The following is a 14,386-nucleotide window of genomic DNA, read 5'->3' as shown; positions in this document are numbered from 1 at the left end:
TGTTTCCTGGGAAAAGATGAAATCATAATTGATTAAGGAGTGGCAAACAATCTCTCTGTTGCAATATATTAAAATTACTGTCTAGAAGTATACTGAAAATGTGCAAGTGGCTGTTTGTTCAGCTCTTAGCTGCTAGTAAGAGTATTTCCTACCTCTGGTTTCCTTTACAGGATAAGTGACTTATATAGGAAGTAGTTCAGAGGCACAGTATCCTTCCTAATCAAACTGTTACGATTGAGTAAGTGACAGTATTTCAGTCAGCAACCACTATAATGAGCTGCCTTAAGATCTATGTGCCTGGCATTTTTTTAAATCAAACTTTGATATATATTAAGCATAAATCTAGCATGCTGCATTTCAAAATAAATGTAGATAAATTTAAATATAAGTTATTATTTTATTTATTTTATATTTATTCCTCAATAGAAGTGTTTTAATATGTATTGACAATTGTGAAAGCATATACTTAATTTCTGAAATATGTGGGAGAAACTGATAGAACTGTAGCTTCCAAGAAAATGTAATCAAACATACCAATACCCACACTGTTAATCTTTGTGCACTGTTAATAGCATAATTTTGTGCAGACATATTATAACAGACTTCAGCAAATTAAAGTGAAGAGTTATCTATATATTGTTTTTCCTAAATGCTTTCCATATTTGTTTGTTTGGAAGGTACAGGTGAGTTTGATACAAATGGAGTGACCCTCCAAAAATAAAAGCAGGTTATTCTTTCCCTGCTGAGGCCAGACTTCTTTGTACAAAATAATGTGTTGCTGAGAATAGCAATGTAGGTTATTAAATACAGCGTAACTCAACTGGAGAGAATCTTGTAGGAGAATCTAGTCCAAAAAACCAGATGGTGGTTGCACTTTTTGTAAATGATAATCAGTTTCGGGGATCAGGTGGAATAAAGACAAGTGAAAAAATAACGGTTAGGCCAGGCAGTCCAACAAATATGTCTCTTAGCTGAACTGATTCAAACAAAACGCATTTTAGAGCAATTGAAGGCAATACCTCTAATTAGCATTAAGTATCTGGATTGTTTAACAGTGATGTGGGTGTAAAAAATGTATTTTGCACTAGATTTCAAGTTGTTTTTTATTTTTATTTTTCATTTTTTTAAATATGAATATCCAGTGCAAAGCCCTGTTAGAAAGCGTATAAGAGACATGAGGTATGTAAACAGTGGATAGTGAGCTGTGGAACATGAACGGTAGAATTTGTGAAGCTGAAATGCACATGCAGGAAATGGGCTAAAGGGAGGGCTTTTTACTTAAGGAGGGAGAAAAAAACAAGAATCAATTGGAAATGGAATCTGGACTGTGGAAATGGCATTATTTTATTTTCTAATAGTGAATGGTCGTGAGATGCTTTCAAATAAAAATAGCATACATTGTAGCAGTAACATTCAGCTACTGCAGCAAGCATTAAAGGGCAGAACTGTATTCTTTATTTCCCGATATTTCCAGGCAAGGATGGGTGTGTCCTTTCAAGATGCATTTTAGATCTGTACACAATTTATGGGGTTTAAAGCAGAGGAAATTAGGTGAATGCATGCAGGTGGTTTATCTGTATACAGAGTTGTATGACTGATTTAATGGCCTCTTCTGGCCTTGATTCTGTAAAGAACATTTGACATGGTAATATGAAATGTGCACCAAAGTCCTCCCTCTGATTATCTTGTTTCCAGACATAGTACTGTTAGAATTAAATTGATAAAGCTTTGCTTTTTTAAATTTCACAAAGACCATGTTTAGAAAGTTATCATCTTGACAAAATGAAATTTTAGGTCTTTATTCTTGTACTGCAATCATAAATAGTGTGCTATAAATATTCTAAATAGTTGTTCAGTGTCTGGGAGATATCTCAGTATCTAATCATATGCTACAAGAGCAAGTTCTTTCAAAAATGTTAGTGCAATACTTTCCAATTTACTTTATTCATTTGTATGTCCCAACCCAATCTGAATTCAATCTGTCAATTGGATTCTGGGACAGAAGAGAACATGAGGCATTGTAATCTGGCAATAAATACATAGATGCTGGAGATTTGAAGATGTCTAACAAAATGATGAATGCTAGTAGGAGTGGTAAAGGCAGAAAACCTATAACCAAAACCATAGCAAAATTTAAAATCTATCATGATCTGTTTATGATAGTTTGCTTGCTGTGATAATAAGTAATGTAACCAAAGATTCAAAAAGCCCCCTTGAGAATTCTTATTTGCCCTTTTGGTGCCTACAACAATTATGCTGTTTAGATTGCAGCACTGGAAACTTTGCATTGCATACTCCTGTTATACACTGGATTTGAGATGCAAAGTAGTGCATTCTCTGATACAAGTGACTAGGACAATAAATTATATTTTGTATATACTCAGATTAAATGCTCAAAGTAGTCAGTCACAAAACTAAAAGTATTTCACATGTAATAAGGAAAATTTTTAATGTAATTTCATTCTGTTAATAAGCGCTGAAAATCATGCTATTAACATGTATTTATTTACACATGCGTATTAATACTGAAGTTACATTTTATTTCTTTCAAGTTATGTTTTAATTACAAAAGACTTTATTTCTTAGTGCAAGATAATGATGGACTTCTGTGTCCAGCTGTAGAACGTAACAGTACATAGAGAAAAGAACAAATGTTGTAAATAATAATAATTAAAAAGCACCAATCTCTTTCTTACTATGCTTTCTAAATCATGGGTCATCCGAAGCTGAGATAAGAGAATGGGTTTAGTTAATTCATACTGTGCTGTGTTTCGCCTGATTTTTTTTTAATATCTGACCTTGTGGCTGGTTTTATAGGGAGTCAAATACCTTTCCCTTATCTCACAGTGTCTGTATCTTCCAGTCAGGGGCAGAAGGCATAGCACTAGTAATGTTTTTAACTCTCTTTAGATCTTACATATATTTTATTTTCTCCAACACCTTTTTTTAGTAGTGGTTTTTATTAAAGGCAGATTACTAGTTGATTATTATTACAGGAAATACTGCACTCGTGGGTACTATAGTAAACTAATTGAAAGATTTCTTTTGTTCTTAACTATTATGTTTGTGTTCTGGTCAAATTATTTCCTTGTCCTTTTGGTTAGTCCTTTTTTCATTCATGGAAATACCATGAAGCCATTCAGTAGCTAATTTACCTCCATAAATTCCTATAAACAATATCAAAGATGGATCTTTTTTGTTCTTTCAGTGTGCGATGTTCAAGTATTATCCCACTCAGTCTGCACTTCTCAAATAAAATTTGAGCCTCTGTAGCCTTTGTTTGGTGCTGCTTCCAAATCTGACTGAAACATGCATGAAAAGAGATGGCTCTTACCAGCTACCTGATGAGGGAGTCTTTTGTTTGTAGTGAGTGACAGAGCCAGGGAAAGTCAGCGTACAAGCAGAAATATTAGATGAAAAATCATCAGTTACTTCCTGTAGTACCTCAAGCTCTGGAATTAAATTAAGATAATAATTTATTTAGCTTTACTCATTATCATATTGAAATTGACACTGGGCTTCTAGAAACCAATTGTTCCAAACAGTTTGATCACAAGTTTTACATCTAACGTTTTCCAAAATGAAGAAAGGTTGCAAATGTAGATTGTCTTTTCTGCATTTCATAAACCTGTTTGAAGAACAATGTTATTCAACCTGTTTTTTTTTCACCTTACCTGATTCATTATGAGTTCTTATAGCTGCTCACACTGAATTCTAAATAATGAGGATTTTTTCAAATTTTAAAAGAATGTTAGAATAAATCAAAAAATGAAAGGCTTAGGTTTTTTTGTTGTTGTTGTTTTTTTTTTTTTTTTTTTTTAAATTCATAATGAAGTGTGAGTTATTCCAGAACATGAAGGAATACTATGTACTAAAAAGTTGCTTTTTTCTAAGGCATCAGTCTGTTCTCAGGTCCTCTTCAAGTAGCAGTGAGATGTGACATTTGACCAGAGTTTTCCCAACATTCAGTGTTTCTGTTTTCAGGCATTGTCCTGGTATACATTTTAATTTTACAGCAATAGGTGCCTGTAAAGAAAGAAATAGGGTAACTGCATGTTTTTCTATCTCATGGAATAGCAATTCCAATCATGAGGGATTTGTACAAACCTACTTTTTTGTGCTATCAGCTTTCCTTGAGGAATGTATTAATGCAGTTTGAGAGGCTGTAAGATCAGATAGGGCTGGTAGATATTACACAGAATCTAATGTGCACCTATAACTTCCTGGAGCAGCAGCTAGCTGTCAGTGAGGATAGTCACCTAGGATACCTCAAATAGCATTAGATGTGGACAGCAGCATCAAACCTTCACACAGACTCTTTTCTTACATGATTCTACAAGACCAGGTGTACCAGGGTCTAGAAATGTGAGTTTCCCTTTCTGTATCGTAAAGATAGCCAAACAGACTCATTCTAGTATGGATACCTCTTTAATGCAGATGGAGGTAGATACGTGTTGATATTCAAAATCATGTGAAATTAATTCCACCACATATCCTAGTTCTAAAGAATCAAAACAGACAACATCTGGTAATCTCCCTTCAGATAGACACTGCACTACATCCCTTGAGTGGAAGAGAGAGTATTGACTCTGTGTCATTGGCCTTGATCACTCTTGCTCTGAGACTATTGAAACAACAAACACTGCTCACCTTATCTGCTCTGATAGGGAAAGCATTAATTGCTGGCACCAGCTCCTTCAGCAACTGCAAAGTGAACATCAAATTCCAGGAAACAAAAAAAGGCTAATCAGAGCTAAGACAGCACTCCCAACAGTGCAAAGGAGAAGAGTCCTGCAAGTGAAACCACTTCTAGTAAATTGATACAAAGTAATTTGGTTGTTGTTTACAACTACATACTAAAACTAATCATGACCTCCCTGCTTTGTCTTTAGGGAGCTTTATGCTATTTATTCATGCAAAAGAGCTGAGATTAGGGCAGAGATGCTGTCCTTAAGCACTCTTACTGAAAGCAATGCTTTCGTTATGCGTTCTGCTTGGAAAATTTACTAGAAGTCAGACCTGAGTTTCTACATTATTCCTATTTATTTGGATTGAGCTGCAAGTGGACGTTGCCTACCACAGGTTATTGGAAACTGATCAACGTGATGCTGGTCAAAGTAAGGCATTTCAGCTTTTCTGCTAAGTTCAGATTCTAGTTGCTGGAGGAGTTCTGCTCTCATCTGAATCAAGATCTTCTGGTGCAAGATTATCAACTTGTTACAGAGATACTACTTGCCATATTTCACCCATTACATACTTACAGTGACACCTCTTTGAGACAGGAAGACCATAAAATTCAATTTGCAAGTTAGTCTTCTTCCTTGACAAGCTGCAACAATGTTGGAATTGGGAATGAGCAGGACAATTAATGTTAATCTTTCAATAGGACAAGGAAATGTAGTCCTTAAAAAACACAGGACTCAAGTATGTATGTCTTATACATAAATTCTGTTTGATAGATGTTCAAAACAACACCAGTGATCTTCAAGCCATTGCAGTGACTATCATAACTATTGATACCACTACTAGCATACACATAAATAAGAAAAGATGCCTCTCTTTTTTTTTTTTTTTTCCCCTATTTCCTTTTTTTTTCCTTTTTACTGTGGAAGCCATTAGTAAAAGAAAGTAACAGTAATGGTTGAAAATCAGAAGTAACTAAGAACAGATCTTAAGCAAACTGTTAGTGACTAAGAATGCATCTTAAGCAAGCTGTAAGTGGCTAACAGTGAAAAGACTTGTGTGTAACCACTTCAAATTCAGTGAGTAAAAAATCATTTTACAGCTTCAAGAGTATAGTCTGTCATGCAATGAGTGGAATATACTGCATTCTGTTTCCACGTGCTGCCTTCTCACAGCAGTTCCAGTTCTCAAAACTTACCTCTCCAGGACTTGAGCAGCAGTATCTGTGTAGAGTAGTTATTAAGAGCCTTCACCTCCTCTTGACAATTACACATCCATGATCAGCTAGGCAGTGCTCAGCTGAATTTGATATCCACACATTTCACTCTCCAATCATAAGTTAAATGAGCTTGGAGTACATTATTTTCATCCTAACCATCATATGTAGATAGAGAGACTACTTTTAACTGATTTCCTAGTGAAAACTTCTGTTTATCCTTTGAATATTTTTCTATGTATCATTGATCTCTAGTGAAAATCTTGTCCAATTCAATCACAAATCAAATACCTTCAGTCCTCTCTATTTTTTTATTATTTGCTATCATGCAAACCTGTGAAACACTGCTTTGTTTAGTACAGTTTGCTTTAGGATTGGTTTGTGCTGCTATGATATAACTACAGAACACTTCCTAGGATGATGCAAAGGCAGTATCTAAGCTAGGAAGAAAGGGGAAAGGAAATTTACTCCAGCACAGGAAAAGTCTCAGCTCACAGTAAATAAAAATAGTTGGGAAGATAGGGTGCAGAAAGCAGAAGCAGCATAAGATTTAGGCCCCAAATCTTAAATAACAATACTGAGAAACTCATAATATGCTTTCCAGATAGCCTCTGCTTCTGATTTTACATATTATACAGTTTAAATTGAAACATACAACACCTGCAGCATTCTTTCTACTTCCCTTTTCTGTTATTTTTTGAACCTTAAATGTTGTTAAGGTTTATGAGATAAGATTTGCTCATTTGTAAATCTATGAAAAATGTTCCAGTTTTTAAAAGTTTACATTTTTTATCCTCTTCAGTTGGTCTGTGAACAGGCAAACTTTAGAAGGTGCTAACTTTAAAAATCATTTCTAATTTTTCCCTTGAAGTACTATAAAGTATGTTCTTTGGCAGAACTAAAATGTCATATAATACCTCGTCGTCTGTATTTTATTAGCTTATAAAGCTGGTAAACATTCTTAAAGCATTTGTGGTACTGAGCTATCTTGATTAAGCAATATTTCTAATTATTACTCAGTAACTTCTATCAACCAGTGTCAAAAGAAAATTAATTCAAGTGAGTGTTCCCTACTTTGCTTATTAGTTACACCTTGAACTTGAGATGGAATCCCTGCTTCAAATTACTTATCACAGAATCCTTGTACTAAGAAAACTGTAGCAGTGACAAATAATACTGAGGCTAAGAGCATATGCCGGATTTAGATATCTTTGGGGAGCTAATATGTCAAAGAACAGCTTTGTCTGTTTGCTTCCATTCTGGAGTAAAATGACACTCCTCCTTTAGCAAAACTGATAAACACAAGCAAGGAAAAATGAGAATGTTGCCAAAATATCAGCCACTGTAATACTGTTCTTACTTTGCAATAATTTTACATTATTTGAATTATTTAGAACATATGGGTCAAAAAATATTTATAGCTTTGTCTTGCTGTGTAGTGAGAAATATCATCCTAGTTTTCATTGACAAATTTATCAATTAGAGATAAAAGCATTCAAAACCTGGATGTGGTGCTTCAGCAAGTTCTTAATAATCTAAAAGCTGGCCAATTAGATTCATACAGAAAGATGGAGCAATTGAAACTTCTATAAAATAACTGAAAGTTTTAATGGCAACAACATAAGAAACAGTATAATTGTAAGAAGTATTAAGTGTACCTTCAAGGCACATTGGAGCTTAAGAATATCAACAATACTAAAGTAGGTTGCACTTTGGTAAGCTACTATTACTTCTTCTGGATTCAAGCAATCAAAATTGTTAGAAGAAAACTAATCTGATTCTGCAAAGAATATTTTAAACACTTAAGAGCAAAACTCCACTTTACTTTCAGACAGATTTAGTAATGTTCTTCTTATCAGATCCACCAAAGCTACTTTCTTTATTGATTACATATGCTGTCCAGCTTTGACTTATACTTTCAGTGTTAAATGATAGTCCCAGGGAGGAGTTTTTTTCCAGCATTTTGCCAGAAAAAAAAAAAAAGCCTCAGCTTCTTAAGTATCAGGTGGGAGAGAGAAAACTTTGCTATTAAAAATTTGCTATTAAAAAAAAGTCAATTATTTTTATTGTCTAGCCTAGCCACCTTTGTAGTATGGAGCTTTAATATTTGATATTGTCTTGTCAAGTCTGGAATTTTTTTTTTTTTTTTTTTTTTGGCCAGAAAATCTGCTCAAATTTAAGTTACATTCTCTTGAAGCATCATACTTTTCACAGTGGGAAATAGTTTGCATTTGTTAGCTAAATTACATGACATTTCATCTTTATTATGCATTCTTGATGCTTTCTCAACTATTATATAATGACTTGATTGCAAAAGCATCCTTCTTTGACAAAATGGATCAGGTTGCTTCTCCATAAGACTGTATGGCTTTTGAGCAGCACTGTCTCTGGGCTGAGGCAAGTTACTGTGAGATGAGAATCAAAGATTAATATAAGTTTGGAAGGTCTCTGGAGAATATCTGGTCAACATCCTGCTCAATATAGGACTAACCTGAAAGGTCGATCAGTTTGTTCAGGCCTTTATTCAGTTGAGTCATGTATATACCCAGTAATGGAGATTCCACACTCATATAGGCAACCTTTTATACCGCTGAATCACTATTACTGTGAAATACAGTGTCCTAATGTGCAGTCATGATTTTCCTTACTAAAACTTGTGCTAGTTTTCTCTTTTACTTTTGTTGTGCTTCTTCCAGTAGTCTGTATCTCCATTGCACTCTTCCCTTACATAGCTGAGGATAGGAACAAAATCTTGCCTTGGACTACTGTTAAGTACTACCTCATCTTGGTAGTCATCTTACTGCAATTTGTCATGGACTGTCTTGAACTCAGAAGCCCAAAACTGGAAGCAGATTCACAGGTGCCAGAGAATAATCTCTCAGCCTCCTGCCTATGCTTCTGATAGTATTACTCAGGATGTATAAGGCCTTCTTGCTAGAGCATACTGCAAAATCCTGTTCAACTTGTCAACTTTTCTGCTAGGACTTCTGGGTAACACCCTGTGGAGCTGCTTTCCAGCCTGTTCAGTACTTCCACAGGGAGTTCTGTCCCAGGTGCATGGCTCTACATTTGCCAGTGTTGAAATTTGTTTGGGACCATTTCTCCAGCCTGGTGAGGTCCTTCTGGTTGGCAGCCTTGCTTTACAGCATGAATACCATTTTGCACACCCCTCTTGCCAATATGGTATGGTTCATTAGTTTGCTAAGGATGTAATTTTTCCCTTTCTCTCTGTTGTTAATAAAATTTCCATCTCACTATTGATTATACATGCTACTAGTGGCTGGCCAACAACTAACTGGACTTTGTACTGCTGATAACAACCTGTTGAGACTAGCTGTCCAGTCATTTTCCATCCACATTACAGTTCATTTCTCCAGTCCACATCTTGCTAATTTGGCTTCAACACTGGACATGAGAAAAAATGATTTCTCTTCTGTTTTTAATGTCTTGTTGCTTCATGTTAGTTCTAAAGAATTTGGCAGAAGTCACATCAGTAATATGCAGTCAGAAAACTAAGCTTTTAAGATTGAAACAGGAGAAAGTAAAGGAGATCTTGCTAAAGAGCAGAATGGAGACAGAAAATTAATCTGGAGGGGCTGGTAAGGTACAGACTTTAGATCCCTGTAAGGATGCTGTTGTGAACTGGCAGACATAACATGGACAAAGAAAAGGAAGGAATGGTCTAGTAGGAGTAAGCAGGTATAAGAATTTGAGAAAATCCAGGAAAGTGAACTAGGAGAAAATCCAAAAGAAAACTGAACTGGAGAAAAAGTGGAATTCAGAGGTACTCATGAACTGAAACTTGGAGTAGAGACAGTGACTGTAAGCAAACTTGAAACAGAGCGTATGTTGCAGAGCATGGGGTGAATAAATTTGAGAGGGAGAAACGGATTGTGGTCTCAGTCTGTGTAGAACAACATCCATCCTAACAGATGCATGAAACTCTTGCATTTCATTCCTGTTCACCTTGAAGATAATGGCTTAGCCTAGCTGGTTGTTATTCCAGTAGCCCAAGTGGTAGAGGTCAGTGCTGTTGACTGAGCTTCCATCACTCCTGAAACACTGACTACCATTGAGGGACTTAATGAAATTTGGGTTTGGGTGTTGATGATTCATTTTCTTTAAAGCCTTGGCATTTTGCATCTTCACAGAGAAAATATAATAATATAACATCAGACTTGAATAAGAAGCTTGACATGAGCCTACAGCTGAGCAAGGATAAAAACATGAAGAAGATGAGTAGGTGCTCAGTCAGTGAACATAATTTTGGAAGCTAACAATGATATTACTAAACTGTTTGAAATAGAAGAACAAATGTTCCATTAGATTGTTAAACATGCATACTTAATGTTTTTCTTGGGAAAAAAAGCAAAGAACGAAAACCAAAGTCAAAAATTCACCATAAAAATGTCTTAGTTTCCATCCTGGTATGGAATTGTATGTTCAGTTACTTTGCATTTATTTAGAAGGGAAATAAGGGATGATTGTGCAGAAATGAGGAGTTAATGCACTAGTGTTTCATTTTCTTTAATTCGCTTCTGACATGTACTGTTTGTTATGTGACCCTCAGTTTCTTTTATCCCTTACTTAAGATGAAGGATTTTTATGGTTTCATTTCAACAAAGCACCAAGGATCTCACTCTTCATAGGAAGAAATGTGTATCAGTGCAAAAGCCAGTCCAGAAAAATAATAATTTCTCTATGTCCCTTTTTTGAAAGCACTTAACAAAATTACCAAGGCCAAGACTGTTTTCACTGAACAGTTAGCATCAGCTTCTTTATTATTCACTAAATAGCAGCATTAGGTATTAATAGCTTCAAGCTGTTTTCATGTATGACCTATTTTCTGACTCATACATGCCTTGTTTTCTCTTTATCTAACTCGCTTTACTGTTAACAAATGTTGAGCTGTCTGGAAATGGCAAGTAACCCAAAAGCCTAGTAGGCTGACTTTCTGTCTCTGCTCTTCCTCCAAGTTGTTCCAGAATTAAAACCTGTAAGAGTGGAGCAAAATGAATTATCTTGCTTATGGCAGGGCAGATATAGTGAAAAATAAATGGAAACAGGTCTTTAACAGCCCAGGTTCATGTCTTCTGCCAAGTGCTTTAAGTCACATAACAACTTAAAATGAGGAGTCTGGATGTGGTTGTTGTAGGGCAGAGGTGTCTCCAGATTATCTGAGGAAATTCTACTTGTCCCAGAGAAATTACTCAGATCTGTCTCTGTCTTTTATGATTACATCAGTGAGAAAATTTAGGATACAGTTTGAGTTATATGGACAATTCTGAAACCCAGACTGAGAATCAGACTTTTCTTTTAACTGTCCGAGCATGAGAGATACTCAAGACTGCTTTTGTGAGAAGTGAGTCTCCTTAAAAGGTGTAGTGCTAGAAATACATTTGTCCCATCTATTCCAAATAGAAAAAGGAAAAAAAAGAAGAAGAAGAAATATTGATCCAATGAAAAGAAGGTCAGATATTTCATTCATTTATCAAAGTAAACAAAATCACTTTTACTCTACCCCTCTGTCATCTCAATGTAGTTGAGGTATGGAGGTTTTCTATAGTGTATATTGTGAATCATTACATGGAAATCACTAGATAAAAGTTGCCAGCAGGTATTTCTACAAGTGGGAAATGTACGGAGCATGATGTCCAGACTTTTGTCTGTGCTAGGCTCTACACTAAAATTGTCATGGGGAACAGTTCAATGAAGAGCTACTTTTATTTGTTATGTTTCCCTTTTGGTACAATCAGAACTCTCAATTGCTTTTACAGAATGGATTTTTACAGATTCAGTGGTCTGTAGGAAATCGGGGTGGAATGATCTTCATCTCTCTTTCCCTATGATTCTTTCTCACTTCCTAACTCATTAGCTTGTGCAGCAGCAAGTCTTCAAGTAAGCACTCAGGTGCAGAACTACACCTCTTCTTCTGCCTGCTGCTGTATGTACAACTGCACTGTTTAACTGCTGTGGTATATGAGCTCTAGCACATGGAGTTGGAGAGGAGATGAGCTCCTGTACAGGGATGTAAATGTGTTTCCACATATCAACAGCAAGTGAAAAGAAGAATCAAGAATATGGCTTGTGGAAGTTCTCGTTAAGGTTTGCAAAGCAGTGCTGGGGCTGGAAAATGAAAACATGAGCAAGATCACTTCAGTGTGAAACTGCACTGTTGGCTTGTCTTTCCATTTTATGCATTAAGCTTTCCAATATCACCCTACTGAAACTGGTTTGGAATTCTGGGCTTGTTATCGAACAGTTATTGATTAGAATTATTTAACTTTACGATCTATAAATCTATATAGATATGTATGTGAAATGAAGTGACTCTGGTTTCAAACTTAGGTATCTGATGGTATATACTTGAATTCAGGTAATTTTTTAGAATAGTGATGTTTGGAATCTTGAATACTTTTGGGATCACTTAGGTGGCAGGCTGTTTTGAAGGCACATGAAATGTAGTCCTTGGTTACTGCTCAGTCCCAACCCCAGAAGTGAATATGTGTCTGTGATCAGATCTAACTGCCTTACCTGAGCAGAGATGAGGAAGGGAGTGGTGCAGTCATCCTTCCCACTTAGATTCACTGTGATCTGCGGTTTTCCTGATAAGACTTATGTAGGACCATCATGGTTTGCCATGCCAGTCTTAGTGCAATGTTCACTTCCAGTATTCAGCTGTATGCAACATCTGGGTGAATATTTTTGTTAGAAATGAGTAAACAGATTATGTATTTATTTATTTATTCATAGACAGTCATATGAGAATATTGTGTAAGAAATAGAAGTTGTAATCTGTTATTCTTTTTCCTTTTTCATTAATAAGAAGCATGCATGTGTGGGTAAAAAAAATAAGAATCAGTCAGAATTCTCTAAATCCTTCTATAATAGAATCCTTCTATTATGAGTGTCCTATATGAGCAGCTAATAATATGTATATAAATGTCACAACAAATGTGTGTTGCTGTGTCTGTAATACAGAGCATTTGTAGACATTTTCCTTCCTTTGTAATTTATAGCGCAGGGAGCAATTACTGTTGACCAGCAACAAAGAATGGGAAGATTGTGGCACCTCAGAAGCATTTGAGCTTAGTCTCTGCCTCTAGAAGGAATAAGAAATGAATAAGAAGTAGACGACATATTTACTGAAACAAAATGTAGCTTCTTAATGTCTTGCAAAGAAATGATCAGCAACATAAAAGACAAAATTATGGATTACATGCTGCTGCATAAGTTACCCAAAATATGTCAACTAGCAGTTTTGTAAACAAATACTGTGTACGGTTGGCTAGATGAAGATCTATTCTACATTTCATGAACCGTATGCTCTTTGCTTGCAATTAATTGCTTATGCAAATTTATCTCTGGATATAATCTGAATGAATGAATTACCTATTTTGGGATAATTTAGGTAATGTAGAATTGTAAAAACTACTATATGTTATTCAGTTAGCACTAACGATTAAGACATCTGTATGTAAAGAAACGAAGATCAGTCTACAAGCTGGAAAGAGGAGGAAAGAATACAAGAGCACACCCCAGTTTTTCAATCTGCTATTTTAGTATTTCATACTGCTGTAATGTAACTATTAGTCCAATCTAGCTGGGAACTGCCTCTGGAAAGGACTTAACGCTGTCACATTTCCGGTCATAATTTCAGTACCTGAGTTTACAAGCCAGTATGACCACACAGTTGAGCCCTTTGTCTCTCCATCTTTCATTTTTTTGGCCTCCTCCCTCAGCTCAAGACTTATGACTCTGTGTTGAATAGAACTGATTTTCTCCTCTGGGCTGAAGTGCCTGTGGCTAGAAGTAAAGGGAAACCAAGACTGTCTAGAATTTGCAGTTGCTGTTTCTTCAACACAGAATGACAACCTTTGAAGCCCCTTAACACCAAATTTTTCTAAAGTGAAGTTTAGGGGTTAGAGGAATACTAACGTAGACAAATACTAACAACTCTCCTGAAGGGAAGATAAAAAAATTTTAAACCAGTTTGGAAAACAGTTTAATGGGGGTGTTTCAAATTGTGTCCTTTGTGAGACAATCTACCCAAATTCTATTTCTTACTAATTTTATTTTGTTTCTTACACTTTCAACTATATTTTTAGCATATGTAATTTTCTGTTTCTGGAAATCCTCTATGACAAATCTAGTGATAGAACAAGGGGGAATGGTTTTAAACTAAGATGGGAGATTTAGGTTAGGTATTAGGAGGAAGTTTTTCACTCACAGGGTGGTGACACACTGGAGCAGGTTGCCCAAGGAGGTTGTGGATGCCCCATTTAAGGCCAGGCTGGATGTGTCTCTGGGCATAGCATAGGGGTTGAAACTAGATGGTCTTTGAGGTCCTTTTCAACCCAGGCCATCCTATGATTTATGATAGTTATGTTTTATTTCATAATGCGAATACAGGGCTTAGCCATAAGTTCCTCTTGCACACATGTAATGACTACACCCTGTTAGCACACACAGAACAAGTAGGCTGCC

General features: G+C 35.8%; 1 protein-coding gene across 1 annotated transcript in view; it reads left to right on the top strand.

Moving 5' to 3' along the window:
• Positions 1–14,386, top strand: part of ESR1 (estrogen receptor 1) — a 156,469-nt gene that overhangs the window by 52,402 nt on the left and 89,681 nt on the right.

Source organism: Centrocercus urophasianus, unplaced genomic scaffold (genome assembly GCF_019232065.1).
Source record: "Centrocercus urophasianus isolate 14NV4802_14NV808 unplaced genomic scaffold, USGS_Curo_1.0 seq_10, whole genome shotgun sequence".
Lineage (NCBI taxonomy): Eukaryota > Metazoa > Chordata > Aves > Galliformes > Phasianidae > Centrocercus > Centrocercus urophasianus.
This window is presented reverse-complemented; position numbering and strand designations above follow the sequence as displayed.